The sequence below is a fragment of the Cnephaeus nilssonii genome (assembly GCF_951640355.1).
Source record: "Cnephaeus nilssonii genome assembly, chromosome: 1".
NCBI lineage: Eukaryota > Metazoa > Chordata > Mammalia > Chiroptera > Vespertilionidae > Cnephaeus > Cnephaeus nilssonii.
In genome coordinates, this window is record NC_137072.1 from 27862610 (window position 1) to 27879489 (window position 16880).

The following is a 16880-nucleotide window of genomic DNA, read 5'->3' on the forward strand; positions in this document are numbered from 1 at the left end:
TCTCTGCTGTCTGCAGGGGCCTGCTTGGCTGTTCCCGGGTCGCCGCAGCAACGGCCAAGCAGGCCCTGCTCTCAGCGGCCACTCCATGGAACTGGAGGACTCCAGCAGGGCTGTGAGGACTGGGCGCCGCCATCTTGTGGCTATGGGCACCGCCATCTTTGTGTTGGAGCGATGGTTAATTTGCATATTACTCTTTTATTAGATAGGATATGGATTATTGAAATCCATCACCCCAGATCCATACAACATTTTGTTTTTCCATTCATCCATTGATGTGCACTTAGGTTGTTCCCACCTTTTGTTGTTGAAAATAATGCTCTTATGACCATGAGTCCCTACTTTCAATTCTTATACCGAAGTGGAATTGGTGGATCATCCAGTAGACCTATTTTTAACTTTTTGAGGAACTGCCACATTGTTTTCCTTAGTGTTTGCACTATATTGGTATTCCCACTGACAATGTACAAGGTTTCCAGTTTTTCTACATCCTCACCAACACCTATTGTTTTCTGCTTTTTAAAATATAATTGCCATCAATGGTGTTTCATTGTGTGTTTTTTAATCCTCATCCTAGGACATGCTTATTGATTTTGGAGAGAGAGAGAGAGAGAGAGAGAGAGAGAGAGAGAGAGAGACATCTGTTACCTTTTTGTACACGCCTGAACCTGAAACCAAGGTATATGTCCTGACTGGGAATCAAACCTGCAACTTTTTGGTGTACAGGATGACACTCCAACCAACTGGCCAGGGCTCGTTGTAGTTTTGATTTGCATTTCTGCAATGACTAGTGATTTTGAGGGACATATTTTTATGGGCTTGTTGGCCATTGGTATATTTTCTTTGGAGAAATCTGTTCAAGTGCTTTGTTCAATTTTTAATTGGGTTGTTTGTTTTTTGTTGACTTGTTAGAAAAATCTGCCTTTTTATCTCCCACCAAAAAACAAACAAAATTATTCTCAAATTCCCCAATCACCAGCTATTGCCTCATATTTCTGTTTCCTTTTATAATATCTTAAAAGAGTCATCTCTACTTCTTTCCCTTCATTTTCCTATACATATTATTTAAATATATATTTAAAAATACCTCTGTTGTATATTTTTCTGTATTTCAAATTCTCCCCTTTGCCCCAGGAAGAAGATAGATTCTATACTTTGAACAAAAATTTGAGCTGTAAATTGCTTTGGGGAGAAGATTGAAAATTATGTGAGGTTTTCTTACTTTTAATGTGGCATTTTTTTTCTATGTAGTTCACATTTTCTCACTGAATACATATATTACTTTTATTAAAATATGTCAACCGAGTAATCAGAGCAGGTAAATTGTGGCCTTATTTTGCTTGCTTGTTTTCCCTTTGTATTTCTCTGAATTAAAAAATATCTAATACATGTTTTATTATTTTGAATAAAACTAAAATATTTTCAAAACCTATAATTTGAGTCATATTAAAAAGGATTGTTGGCTAGTAGAAATCTTGTATGCAATCTTCTGCTTAGTGCTTTATTCATATCCAATGAGTTTACTGTTAAGAAGAAATAAAATACATTCTTTTAGAAGATTTGACAATTTCAAGAACCATGAAAATATTTATATTATTGTGTTAATATCTTGATGGGATAATCTAAATATAGAGAAAAGTCTGTATTCATGAAAATTCTTCTCCCAGTGTTTTTCTTATAGTAAAAAGCAGAAAGTAGTCATACAACATATAATAGAAAACAATAATGTAAAGACTTTGTAACGCTGTGAAATACTTCTAATAAGTGAAGAAAATAGGGTTAATAAGTTGTATATACTCTATGAGGTAGGTAAAATATTCAAGTAAGAAGACTAGAAATTATATTAGTCCCAGGGTAGTGAAATTCTAGAAGGTTTTAATATCCATTTCCTAGGTTGTGTAACATTAAATATATAATAAATAATTTTTAAAGTTACTAGAAATATCTAATACTTTAAGAAAGTGGGAAACTGTAAAAAGCAAAGGTTCTGCTATAAATTATATAGTGATGTCACAAAAGTAAGTTGCTGTATTTGGGTGGGGGATTTTCATAGTATTATTTTGAGAGATCCTGTTAACATCTTAAGCAACATAACATCATAAAGAAATAGGAACAATTTAAGGAAATTTTGGTGATCTATTCTATGTCTAAATTTTTTTGTTTTAAGTAATTCAGAATTTTCTCTATATTTGCTGGTAGAAAAAAATATATATATGTGAAATTTAAAATTAGGTTAGTATTTCAGGATCAGAGAACAAAATGAATAGTTCTTATTCACGTTCTCTGGTAAAAAATGTATTGAGTAATTTTGTATTTTTAATACTATTATTAGAGTGGGTTAGAATAAAGCAAGGAGTTGTTAGCCTTCCTTTTATTATATTTTTCTTTCCCCTCATATTAATAGTTTTAAGTACATGGAATTCTTAGTAACTTGGTCACAATGGGTAACACCTGTAACTAGGTCTGTGAATGTGTGAGAAAATATAAATTACTATAACCTGACTGAGAGCTGACCAAGATCTAAAAGGCTAAACCAATAGAGTACTCTGTGAATAACTTTCAGACAAAAAGATAAATTTAACTCCTGGATACCCAAGATAAATGTAGAAAAACTCACAGAATTACTTAAGGGTAAGATTTTGAATTCATTCACTTATGGAATGACTTGAGAACTTTTGAGTGGTGGTAGGAAAAGGCCAGTGGAGAGTACATGTGGATACTCATGCATAATCCTGCCCAAAGCCCATTCTACACTCCCTTATATGAGCCAACAAATTCCTTAGTTTGCTAAAACTATTTTTTTAGTTGTCTTTCTCTTGAAATCATAGCCATTGTAACAAATGGTTATGAAAAATGATATAATGACCTTCCAATTTTCAGGGGAGACACTTGTACAAAGGCAATGGAGAAGGGGGCTTTGAAATACAATCTGTAAGTCTAATAGATGCTGGTTGCATCTACTTACAGTCTCTGGTAGTTAGCTTCAGGCCCTAGCATGCTTCAGGTGAAAGAAGAGAAAACTAGATACCGAGGTTCAAAAATGCACGAGGGCTTCTACTATTGTGTTCTGAGCTCAACTCTTCAAGGTGATATGAAAGTGGTTTTAGAAAAGCAGAGTGATCATTTCAGAGTCTGTTCATAAAGGCATGGGAAATTGGAAACCCCCAAGGCAAAGCTTCACAGAGTGGGAACTCCTGGACAAATCCACAAGTGCCCTGATAGGCACCCTAGTGACCCCACACTGAATGATTATCCTATATAATAAGAGCATAATATGCAGATCGACTGAGTGGCAGAAGGACTGGTCAGCGGCGGGCGGGCCGGTGAGCAGGCAGCACCAGGCCAGCCAAGGCGTACCAGCAGGCAGAGGGAGGGGACGGCGATGGGGGGAGGGGGTTGGGGTGACCAACGGCAGCAGAGGGATGATGGGGGGAGGCCAGGGCCCGCTGCTCGGACACCCCTTGAGGGCTCCTGGACTGTGAGAAGGCGCAGGCTGGGCTGAGGGAACCACACCCCCCCAAAAGCATAAATTTTCGTGCACTGGGCCTCTAGTTCTGAATAATTTCTTATGCTGCTGATAAGGCACACATATAATAATTTCACCAAATTTCTCATGTATCACAATAATTGAGGGGGTGATGTGTTTATAAATCAGACAGTTGGATATCATTTTATTAATTAAAGTGATTTTATCAATTAAAATGATTTAATAATGAAAGCCAAGAGAGACTTCATGGCTTGTGCATGGCCATGTGTTCACTGACAGTGTTGGGACTATGACATGAGGCCCCTGACTTATAGCCCATTACTATTTTAAATGCATTACCATGGCCCTAAACATGCTTATTTTATCATTCATTGACATCTTAAGAGAAACAAGTTCATACATAGAAGTCATAGAAGTGATCTTCCAACCAGCAGATGGCAATCTATTAATAAATCTTAAAAACATATTTGCTTCCACTTTAGATCTGTATTTTGCTACTCCCTGACCACTACAGGTAGTAGATGCAGCCTGTGGTTGCTTCAGTCTTCTCACTAGATATGCTATCAGATACCATAAGATGCTTGAGACAGTAAAAATAACATCAAATAAAAGGTGAGGGTAACTGTTATAGAATAAAATGATTAACTTCTGCTTGGGAAATTTTAAATTTGTTTTTAAAATTGTTTTTAAATTTTAAATTTTCTGGTAATTGTGAGTAAACATAAAAAGCTATTCAATATTCATCTTAGTTATTGACATTTTTAATGTGTTATCAGTCCATTTCTTGCATGATAAAATGAAGTATATGAAGTTTAACTTGCTCTTTGAAGCAGAGTTCTGTAACAGTCCATGTCAATATTAATTCTTATTGCATAGTATTGCTGATGTCCAGTAGATATGATAATACGTTTTAAAAACAAAACCTTGAAATCTTTGAAATTATTTACTTTTTCAAATGCGGATGTCCCAAAAGTGAAATACAAAGACTATTAGGAAAATTGTGGGTTTCACTAGATAGAAAGTTCTCTATGTGGCAGAAGTCAAAATTTATGATTTCCTTCTCTGATTCACATAAACACATTGTATTCATTTCCTAGGGCTGCTGTCCCAAGGCAGTACGAAGGCTTACATACAACAGAAATGCACTGTCTCACAGTTCTGGAGGCTGGAAGTCCAAACCCATGGTGTTGGTAGGGCCATGCTCCCTCTGAAACCTTTAGGAAGAATCCTTCCTTGGCTCTTCTAGCTTCTGGTGTTTGCTGATAATCCTTGATATTCCTTGGCTTGTAGACCCATTACTCCAATCTCTGTCTCTGTAGTCAAATGACATTCTCCCTGTGTGTCTGTCTCTGACTCTTCTTCTTTTAAAGACACCAGTCATATTGAATTAAAAACCACTCTACTTCAGTATGACCTCATCTTAACTAATTACATCTGCAATGACCCTAAATCCAAATAAGGTCACATTTTGAGGGGTGGACTTCAGCAAATATTTTGGGAGGACACAGTTTAACCCATAACACATATTAATGAAATTAAAATTCATGTGTTTTTTTCCTGATCAGTGTAATCATATTCTCCATTTGTTCTACCAGAAGCATTCTTTATGTTCCTTGCCCTGTTGTGTGTCCCTGGAGGCTGACCTCTGTGGACTGCCTGACTTCTGACTTCTTGTTGGGTTTGGCCAATAGGAGATCAGAGGGCAGGAGAGTGGCAGGTTGGGTATTTATTTTCCCCATTCCCTGCTTGAGTCTCTGCAGTTTTGGCAGTAGGTGCATTTTGCTGCAACTACAGTTTCTATGAGGCAACCCTGCTTCTGGGGCTCCATCTCTGTTGTCAAGAAAGACAACTTCTGGGCCCATGGCACCTCCCCTTGTCTGTTTAGATCCATGGGTCAGAATGCTTTGCCTTTCCTGGTTGGTTCCCTTAAACCTCCTCACACCTCTGTATAAATTCTCCATTAAGCACCTTTAATTTCACCCTTTGAGTGTACCATCTGTTGCCTGCTTAGCCCCCGACTGATCATTAACCAAAATATGTTGCCTTGGGAAAATGTAAATATTGTGGTGGCCAATCCTCTCCTTTGGGGAATTATGATCCATTATTCCACAGTAATTCTCTTCAGTACATGTGGTATTCAATGGTGATTTTCTACCTCCCTCATTTTTACCTTTACTAATTTGTGTTCTTGTGTAAGGAAGAGTTATCCTTTCCCTTCTATTTATTTATTCAATTGTTTATTTATACCAGTATGGTCTTGTGGGTATTAATTTTGAGCTTTGGATTATAACCCAATATCATCATTATTTATTTTATTACTTAATTTGTTCCAGATTTAGACCTTGGGAGCTCTTCCAGGTTGGCTTTTGTGTTCTTTTAACATGCCACCTTTCTTTTTATGACGTCCTTACTCTTGGTTACCAAAAGATGCTCCAGGCTCATCTGGTATTTTCTTTGTCCTAATCACTCCTCCAAAGAGCCCTGTTTCCTTTAATTTGAGAATGGTATTTAGAAACCAGGATATTGGAACTAGGTGTGCTCATTGCCACCAGAGTGTCTAGGTCCTCTCAGTGATAGAGCTAAGAAATATATGTATACATATGGGCCAGTATAAACATATTATACATGTATTATATACAGAAATAAATACATAAACATATTATATGTGTATATAATATGTTTATGTATTTATTTCTGTATATAATATATGTTTATGTATTTATTTCTGTATATAAAACACATATAATATGTTTATGTATTTATTTCTGTATATATTAGTCTCAGGGTTTTTGTGAAAGGTAGGGGCAAATAACAAACTATGTGTAATCTCTATTACCTGGACTATAAGAATAGGGTAACCATTGTATCTACATAGTATGTATATCTCTGGGTGTACCCTCTCTATCCATTATATAACAGCTCCAGCCTTCTCGCCTCCCTCAAAGTGCTTTTAAGAGCTCCTGGGAGTCTGTATGAATGATGTAATATGATACCTCCTTCAGGATTGAAGCTCTTATTCTCCCAACTGCTGGGAATGTGAGTGGTTTAGAGCTGTCAACTAAATTCCTCTTCCAGAACTACTCTCTTCTGAAGAGCTACCTTGTCCAAAGTCAGGCTCCCTTTCTGGGGCAGGCTGTATTTGATGACTTGTCAATGTATATGTATCAAAGCCCAACCATGTGTGCTGAATTTGGAACAACTCTGGAGAGCCATCCCAGCTCCAGAGTTCCTCAGGGGATCAGCTGAAGCCTTTGATGTAACTACATTGCAGTTCATCTTCTCTCTTTGTCCAATCCTATTTCCTTGAGTACTTCTCAATAAATGTTCTACATATCAATCTCTGACTCAGAGTCTGCCTGCCAAGGAACCCAATCTGAACAGTTCTTTGTCAGAGTGGTCCTAGGAAACAGACTCTAAAATGGAGTTTTGAAGGTGGGTCACCAACCAGCCATCTGCTGATGAGAACCACATAACTGGTGATGGTGGAACAGTGATAACCCCTCTCGTTGTTAGGTGACCTTCCTTCCTCCACCCTTAGAAGGAAGCCAACCCCCCTTGCTACTTTCAGAGACTGATACTGAACTCATGAATGCTGTTGTTATTATTTGTCTTGGTGGGATGTGGGCAGAGGGGAAGTCTCAATGTCAATCATACCGGGATAGGAAATGACTAGAAAAGTGGTTCTCAGGAGTGGGAGGGGGCTCCTTCCTTTCTCAGGGCTTTGTCTTTTAAGCCCAGTCTCTAAGGAGTCTAGATGGCATGAAGGGATAAGATATAAACTGCCACTTGGAGACTGGACAGATAGGAGGCAGGGAGGAAGCCCTGGGAGACCCTGAAGGGATAACCTGGGGCTTTGGGACACTGTCAATGATATTATCTAGCAGCCAGTAAATCAAACAAAAACAACATTTTTGTGTTTTTTTTTTGAGAGATGAAATTCCCTTTTGTAATCAGTAAAATCTGCCCAGGCTGGTGTGGCTCAGTGTTTGAGCATCAATCTATGAACCAGGAGGTCAGGGAAAATGCCTGGGTTGTGGGCTTGATCCCCAGTAGGGGGCATGCAGGAGGCAGCCGATCAATGATTCTCTCTCATTATTGATGTTTTTATCTCTCCCTTTATCTTCTTCTCTCTGAAATCAATAAAGACATATTTTAAAAAATCAGTAAAGTTTGTTCAAACACCAGTATATTATTTAGGCTTTTCCAGCAAAACATAATGAATAAGGTTGATAGATAGATAGATATAGGCAGATAGAGAGGTAGACAGATATAAGAGAAGATTTATTATGAGAAATTGGCTCACACAGTTATGAGGTTGAGAAGTCCCATGATCTGCCATCTATAAGCTGGAGACTCAGGAGGGCCAATGGTGTAATTCAGTCTGAGTTCAGAGGCCTGAGAATCAGGGAGCTAATGGTGTAAGTCCTGATCTAAATCTGAAAGCCTGTGAATAAGGAACACTGACATCCCACAGCAGGTGAAGTTGGAGGTCTCCCCTCAAACAGAGAGCAAATTTGCCCCTTCTGCTTATTTATTCTATTTGAGCCCTCAACTGATTGGCTGATGTTCACTCACATTGGGGAGGGTAGTTCTTCTTTACTTAGCTCATTGATTTAAATGCTAATCTCTTCCTGAGATACTCTCTCAGATGTACTCAGAAATGATGTTTTACCAGCTATCTTAGCATCTTGTAGCCCAGTCAAGTTGATACATAAAATCAACCATCACAATCACAGACTAGTATCAGCTGAACTGTGTAGGAGAAGGGATAGATGTGACTATTCCTGGGCTGGGATTATAAAGGAGAGGGCAGTGCCTCCTAAGGCAACTGTATCAGAACAGTGATGAGTGGGATCCCAAAGGAGAAAGTGAATGTCAGGGGACCAGCCATTATTCCCTACACAATCAGTATTTATTTCCGAAAGCCAGTGGGTTTTCTTTATTGCACTTAGCATGCTCATATGCTGCCACTGGCCTTTGAGCTCCAAGAAAGTAAGGATCCTCTCTTGTTTGACTCATATCCCCATAGCAGCACTTAACTCCAAATCTGCTATATATTGGGTTCTTAATATATATTGTTTAAATAAATGAGTCACAACGATAGTGATTTACCTCTAAGTCTTATATGGAAAATGACTAATATTCTTAAGAAATTCTGATGATGGTATGGAATAACTTCATTCACTCTTAGGTGACTAACATCAACCTGTTGATCTTCTCTTTGAACAGATCATGTGAGCCAAATCTATGACTTCTGAGTCCCTGTCTAGAAATGATTACTTTGGTGCTATGTCATCTTGGGATGTTTCTATATTAGCTTTTTAAAATGGAAGAATTAATATTTGCATGTGGTTAAAAAAAAAGTCAAACACTATAACAGGGTATATCAGGAAAAGTGTCATCTTCCTAGGCCAGATGTTTTTTTAAAAAATATTTTAAAAATATTTTTTATTGATTTCAGAGAGGAAAGGAATGGGAGAGATAGAAATATCAATGATGAGAGAGAATCATTGACTAACTGCCTCCTGCACGCCCCCTACTGGGGATTGAGCCTGCAACCCGGGCATGTGCCCTTGACCAGAATTGAACCTGGGACCCTTTAGTCCACAGGCTGACGCTCTATCTACTGGTCTAAATCGTCTAGGGTTATAGGCCAGATGTTTAATGTCTTTTCTCCAGAGGCAGATACTAACTTCTTGGGTACACTTCCATAAATTTTCTCTATAAATGTAAACACATACATATATATACATTTATATGTCCATATTTATAGACATGCACACATATTAATGACTTAATTTCCAATTTGCTTTTGTCATTCAAAATATATTTTGGAGGTATCACACTTCCTGATTTCAAACTCTACTAGAAACAGTATGGTTCTGGCATAAAAACAGACACATACCAATGGAACAGTATAGAGATCCCAGAAATAAACTCTTGCATATACAATCAACTAATATTTGATAAGGGAGTCAAGAATACTCAATGGGAAAGGACAATTTCTTTAGTAAATGGTGTTGGGAAAACTGGACAACTACATGCAGAAAAATGAAATTGGATTCCTATCTTACGCTGCTCACAAAAAAATAACTCAAAATGAATTAAAGACTACCATAATACTTGAAACTCCTAGAAGAAAACATAGGGAAAAACTCCTTGACATTAGGCTTGGCAACAACTTTTTGATATGGCACCAAAAGCACAAGCAACAAAAGCAAAAATCAAGTGGGATTGCATTAAACTAAAAAGCTTTTGCACATCAAAAGAACAGACAACAAAATGAGAAGACAATCTATGGAATGGAAGAAAATATTTGTAAACCATATATCTGATAAAGGGCTAATATCCAAAATATATATAGAACACATAAAACTCCATGACAGCAACAACAACAAAAGCCAAGCAATCCAATTTAAAAATGGGTAGAAGAACTGAATAGACATTTCTCCAAAGAAGACATACAATTGGCCAATAGGTAAATGAAAAAGTGTTCAACATCACTAATCATCAGAGAAATATAAATCAAAACCACAATGATATATCACTTCATACCTGTTAGAATGTCTATCATAAAAAAGAAAATAGATAAATAGATAACAAATGTTGGCAAGGATGTCGAGAAAAGGGAACCCATGTACCCTGTTGACAAAAATGTAAACTGCTTTAGCCACTGTGAAAAATAGCATGGAGGTTCCTCAAAAAATTAAAAATAGAACTACATGGGACATTTTCAAAGATAGACCACATATTGGGACACAGGCAAAGAATCTCCAAATTCAAGAAGATTAAAGTCATATCAAGCATCTTTTCAGATCACAATGGCATAATATTAGAAATCAAGTACAATAAAAATAATCACAAAAATTCAAACACTTGGAGACTAAGTAGCATGTTATTAAACAACTAGAGGCCCAGTGCACAAATTCGTGCATGGGTGGGGTCCAGCCAGCCTGGCCCCAATTGGGGAGGATCAGGGCCAGGCATGTTGGGAGGAGAAGATGTTGGGAGGAGAAGATGGTGGGAGGTTGGCTGGCCAGCCCGCCCTGATCGGGGCCACATCAGGGCTGGGTTGGTGGCGGGAGGGGCTGCGGGTGATTGGCTGGTGGGCCCCACTCCTGATTGGGGTCGGGGGGATGATCAGGGGCAGAGCTGGCTGGGGAGAGGGGCCGTGGGCCGATCAGGGTGGTGGGGGCTGATCAGGGGTGAGGCCAGACATGGGGAGGGGCTGTGAGTGGTGGCCAGGCCAGCCTCACCCCAGAATGGGGTGGGGGGGCCAAATGGGGGCCAGTGGCCTGAGGGAGGGGCCATGTGTGGTTGGCCGGCCTGCCCTGCCCCTGATCGAAGTGGTGGGGCCAATCGGGGATGGAGCTGGCTGGGGGGAGGGGCTGCTGGAGGTTGGCCAGCTGGCCATGCCCCCTATTGGGGTAGGGGGTGGCAATCAGGGGTGGGGCCAGCGGGGGGGAGGGGCAGAAGGAGGTTGGCAGGCTGGCCCTGCCCCCTGATCAGGGTGGGAGAGGCTGATCAGGAGCAGGGCGGCTGGGGGCAGGGGCCGCAGGAGGTTGGCCGGCCAGCCCCAGCCCCTGATCAGGCTGGTTGGCTGGCCACAGTGGGCATCATAGCAACCCGTCATTCTAGTAGTTACTGTCACTGGCTTTTTATATATATAGATGATTGGGTTACCAAAGAGATCAAAGAAGAAATAAACATCTTGGAAACAAATGACAATGAAAACACAACAATCCAAAATCTATGGGACACAATGAAAGCAGTCCCGAGTGGGAAGTTTATAACATTACAGGCCTACCTCAAAAAAAAACAAGAAAAACTGGTAATAAATTATATAACTCTAGAACTTAAAGAATTAGAAAGATAGCAACAAGAAAAGCCCAGAGTGAGCAGAAGGAAGGAAATAATAAAGATCAGAGGGGAAATAAATGACATAGAGACCAAAAAAAAAAACAAAAAAACAATACAAAACATCAATGAAACCAAGTGCTGGTTCTTTGAAAGGATAAACAAGCATGATGAAACTCTAGCCAGGCTCACCAAGAAGCAAAGAGAGAGAACCCAAATAAACAAAATCAGACATGAAAGAGGCAAAATAACAACAGACCCCACAGAAATACAAAGAATTGTAAAAAAAAATACTATGAACAACTCTATTACAACAAACTGGTCAACCTAGAAGAAACGACAACCTTCCAAAACTCAATCAGGAAGAATAAAAAATCTGAATAGGTTAATAACTATGGAGGAAATTGAAGCAGTAATAAAACTTCCAGCAAACAAAAGCTCTGGGTCAGACACCTTCACAGTGGAGTTTTAGCAAACATTCAAAGAAGAACTAAAACCTATCATCCTCAGACTATTCCAAAAAATTCAAGAGGAAGTGACACTTTCAAGCTCTTTCTATGAAGCCAGAATTACCCTAATCCCAAAACCAGATAAAGACGCTACAAAGAAAGAGTATTACAGGACAATATCCCTAATGAACATAGATGCTAAAATCCTCAGCAAAATTCTAGCAAATTGGATCCAGCATTACATTAGAAAGATCATACACCATGACCAAGTGGGATTTATTCTGGAGATATAAGGCTGGCACAATATCCACAAATCAATAAATGTGATACACCACATAAACAAATTGAGAGACAAAAATCACATAATCATATCAATTGATGAAGACAAAGCATTTGACAAAATCCAACACCCTTTCTTGTTTCTTTTTTTTAAAAAAATATATTTTATTGATTTTTTACAGAGAGGAAGGAAGAGGGATAGAGAGTTAGAAACATCGATCAGCTGCCTCCTGCACACCCCCTTCTGGGGATGTGCCCGCAACCAAGGTACATGCCCTTGACCGAAATCGAACCTGGGACCTTTCAGTCCACAGGCTGATGCTCTATCCACTGAGCCAAACCAGTTAGGGCCCAACACCCTTTCTTGACAAAAACTTTCAGCAAAGTGGGAATAGAGGGATCATACCTCAACATAATAGAAGCCTTATATGACAAACCTACAGCCAACATCATACTCAGTGAGCAAAAAGTAAAACCATTTCCCCTAAGAACAGGAACAAGACAGGGATGCCCACTTTCAACACTCCTGTTCGACATAGTACTGGAAGTACTAGCCATAGACAAGAAGAAATAAAAGGAATCCAAATTGGAAAACAAGTAAAACTCTCATTATTTGCAGATGACATGATATTGAACATAGAAAACACTAAAGACTCCATCAAAATACTACTAGACTTGCCTAGCTGGCGTGGCTCAGTGGTTGGGCATTGACCTATGAACCAGGAGGTCACGGTTCTATTCCCAGTCAGGGCACATGCCCAGGTTGCGGGCTCAATCCCCAGTGGGGGTGTGCAGGAGGCAGTCAATCAATGATTCTCTCCCATCATTGATGTTTCTATCTCCCTCTCCCTTCCTCTCTGAAATCAATAATAATATTTTTAAAAAACACACCAAAAAACCTCTACTAGACTTAATAAATGAATTTGGCAATGTAGCAGGATACAAAATTAACATCCAGAAATCTATAGCTTTTTTTATACACCAATAATGAACTCACAGAAAGAGAAACTGAAAAAAAAATCCCATTTACCATTGCAACAAAAAAATTAAGATACCTAGAAATAAACTTAATTATGGAGGTAAAAGACCTGTACCTGGAAAATTACGACGTTGACAAAAGAGATAGAGGAAGACAAACAAATGGAATAATATACCATGTTCAAGAATTGGTAGAATCAACATCATTAAAATGTCCATACTACTCAAAGCAATCTATAGATTCAATGCAATCCCCATTAAGATACCAGTGGCATATTTCACAGACCTAGAACAAACTCTCCAAAAATTCATATGGCATAAAAAAAAAGACCCTGAATAGCCCCCAGCAATTCTGAGAAAGAAGAACAAAGTTGGAGGCATCACAATACCAGATATCAAGCTGTATTACAAAGCCACTGTTCTCAAAACTGCCTGGTATTGGCACAAGGATAGTCATATAGACCAATGAAACAGAACAGAGAACCCAGAAATCAACCCAACTCATTATGCTTAATTATTATTTGACAAAGGAGGCAAGAGCATACAATGGAGTCAAGACAGTGTCTTCAATAAATGGTGTTGGGAAAATTGGACATATGCAAAAAAAATGAAACTAGATTACCAACTTACACCATACACAAAAATAAACTCAAAATGGATGAAGGACTTAAATGTAAGACAGGAAACCATAAAAATCTTAGAAGGAGCCATAGACAGCAAAATAGCAGACATATGTCATAGCAATATCTTTACTGATACAGCTCCTTGGGCAATGGAAACTAAGGAGAAAATAAACCAATGGGACTACATCCAAATAAAAAGCTTCTGCACAGCAAAAGAAACCATCAACAAAACAACAAGAAAGCCTACTGAATGGGAGAACAGATTTGCCAATGTTATATCCAGTAAGGGTCTCAACTCCAATATTTATAGGGAACTCATACATCTTAACAAAAGGAAGATAAACCAATCCAATAAAAAAATGGGCAAAAGACCTAAATAGACACTTTTCGAAAGTGGACATACAAAAGGCCAAGAGACACATGAAAACATGCTCAAAGTCACTAATCATCTGAGAGATGCAAATCAAAATGACAATGGGGTACCATCTCACACCTGTCAGAATAGCTATCATCAACAAATCAACAAGTGCTGGCAAGGATGTGGAAAAAAAGGAATCCTTGTGCACTGCTGGTGGGAATGCAGACTGGTGCAGCCACTGTGGAAAATAGATTGGAGTTTCCTCAAAAAATTAAAGATGGAACTCCCATTTGACCCAGTAATCCCACTTCTAGGAATATATCCCAAGAAATCAGAAACACCAATCAGACCGGACATATGCACCCCTATGTTCATAGCAGCAAAATTTACAATAGCTAAGATTTGGAAACAGCCTAAGTGCCCATCAGCAGATGAGTAGATTAAAAAGCTGTGGTACAGCCCTAGCTGGTTTGGCTCAATAGATAGAGCATCCGCCTGTGGACTCAAGGGTCCCAGGTTCAATTCCATTCAAAGGCACATCCCAGGGTAGCAGGCTCAATCCCCAGTAGGGGAAGGTGCAGGAGGCAGCCAATCAATGATTTATCATTGGTGTTTCTATCTTTCTCTTCTCCCTTCCTCTCTCTGAAATCAATGAAAATATATATATATATTTTTAAAAAGCTGTGGTACATCTACACAGTGGACTACTATGCTGCTGTAAAAAAAGAAAGAACTCTTACTATTCACATCAGCATGGATGGACATGGAGAGCTTTATGCTAAGCGAAATAAGCCAGTCAGAGAAAGATAAATATCACATGATCTCACTCATTTGTGAAATATAATGAACAACATAAACTGATGAACAAAAACAGATCCAGAGACAGAGAAGCATCGAATAGACTGTCAAACCTCAGAGAGAAGGCAGGGGAGGGTCGAGTGAGGGGGTAAAAGATCAACCAAAGGACTTGTATGCATGCATATGAGCATAACCAATGTACACAGACGTTGGGCATATGCTGGGGGGGGGGGGAGGCGTGGGAGTTGCCAGGGAGAGGTCAATGGGGGAAAAAGGAGACATATGTAATACTTTAAACAATAAATAATTTAAAAATATATATCTTGGAGATTTTCCTTATCACCACATGTAAACTGACCTCATTCCTTTTTTAAAAATAAAAGTTATATTAAAGTAATATTTGCACCTGATATAAATATAAAACATATGCAATGGTTTATAATGGATGGGAATCATTTTCTGCCTCATCCCCTCACTCTAGCCCTGCTTCTAAAATTGATAATTACCTACCAATTTTAGATATTGTTTATTAAATTTCTAATAAGGTAGGTGAACATTTAGCTAATCACTCCATCCTATCTCTTCCCAATATTGTTCCACCTCTCCTTCTCTGCACTTATATTACCCCCTCCACAGCAATCCTTTTATCTTTCAAAATCTCTCAGCTCTCCCTTTGTTTTGCCATTATCAAGGTTTATAAAGTTTTTATTCTATTCTGTAATCATAATGAAATTTTCTGTGATTTTCTGGGACCTATGGATCATATGCAGATTAGGACTCTTTCAGTAGCAAGTGACAGAAAACTTAACTCAAAACAAATGCAGCAGGAAAGGAATTAATTTGCTCACATAACACCCAAGTGTAGGAACAGATAGAGCCTCATCTGAAGCTTCATCCAGAAGTTTATCAGGACACAGTTTCTCCCTCTGCATTTCTTCGTCTTTTTTTTTTTTTTAAGTTACCTTTATTTTTTAAAATATATTTTTATTGATTCCAGAAAGGAAGGGAGAGGAAGAGAGATAGAAACATCAATGATGAGAGAGAATCATTGATTGGCTGCCTCCTGCACACCCTATACAGGGGGCGTCGAGCCTGCAACCCGGGCATGTGCCCTTGATGGGAATCAAACCCAGAACCCTTCAGTCCGCAGGCCGATGCTCTATCCACTGAGCCAAATCAGCTAGGGCTCTCTGCACTTCTTAAATGCTATTTTGGGTGGGTTCTATCGGGGTAAGCTCTTCCTTCAAAGAGGCAAGATGCTGGCAACTGCTTCAGACTTTCACTCTTTTAAGGTTAAGTCCAGTAAATCAAGGTTTGGAATTTATTCTGATTGGAACAATGTGTTCTTATGCTCAACTTTGAACCTACTGCTGTGAGCAGAGGCTTTGGGTGTGCTGATTATCTAACTCCCATTTCTGGAACCAGGACTGGAGCTCTACACAGAGCATAGAAGGGTTCCCCCGCAAAGGAAATCAGGGTGCTTTTACCAAAAGAAAAGAATAAAGGAGACTGTGCACCAACAATAACAAATACGCACCCTAGAACACAAACTCTAATGTCTTCAGGGTTCTGTTTATATAAACTTGAGAACTGAATGAGTGGAGGTTACTGTGATCTAACAGCAGTGCAATAAATTTTTTTTAAATGTCATTAGCCAAACAAAACACATCTGGAGAACTAATTTTGCTTGAGAGCCATCAATGTGCAACTATTGATCTGTATATTAATTCTGAAAGTTAAAAAATGCAAATAGTGTTTATAAAGTTATATTATATATAAAGTGTAAACAGTTTTTATGGCCGAGTGAATTAATGTTTCAAAAATTCTCCAGGATCCCTGTTATGACTACCGCGGCCCTCAAAGAGAATGTTCTTGGTATCCAGTTGCAAAGATTCTCCCCCTTACTCTCCATCCATTGCTCAGAATCCAGGAGCGTTGTAGTTCACTGCATACTTGTACACACTGTACTCTGAATGGCGGATATTGTTGCCTACCCAGCTGCCATTTCCTCACTCTTCCTTGCTAGGATCCTTTTTTGTTTACCTTGGTTGTTG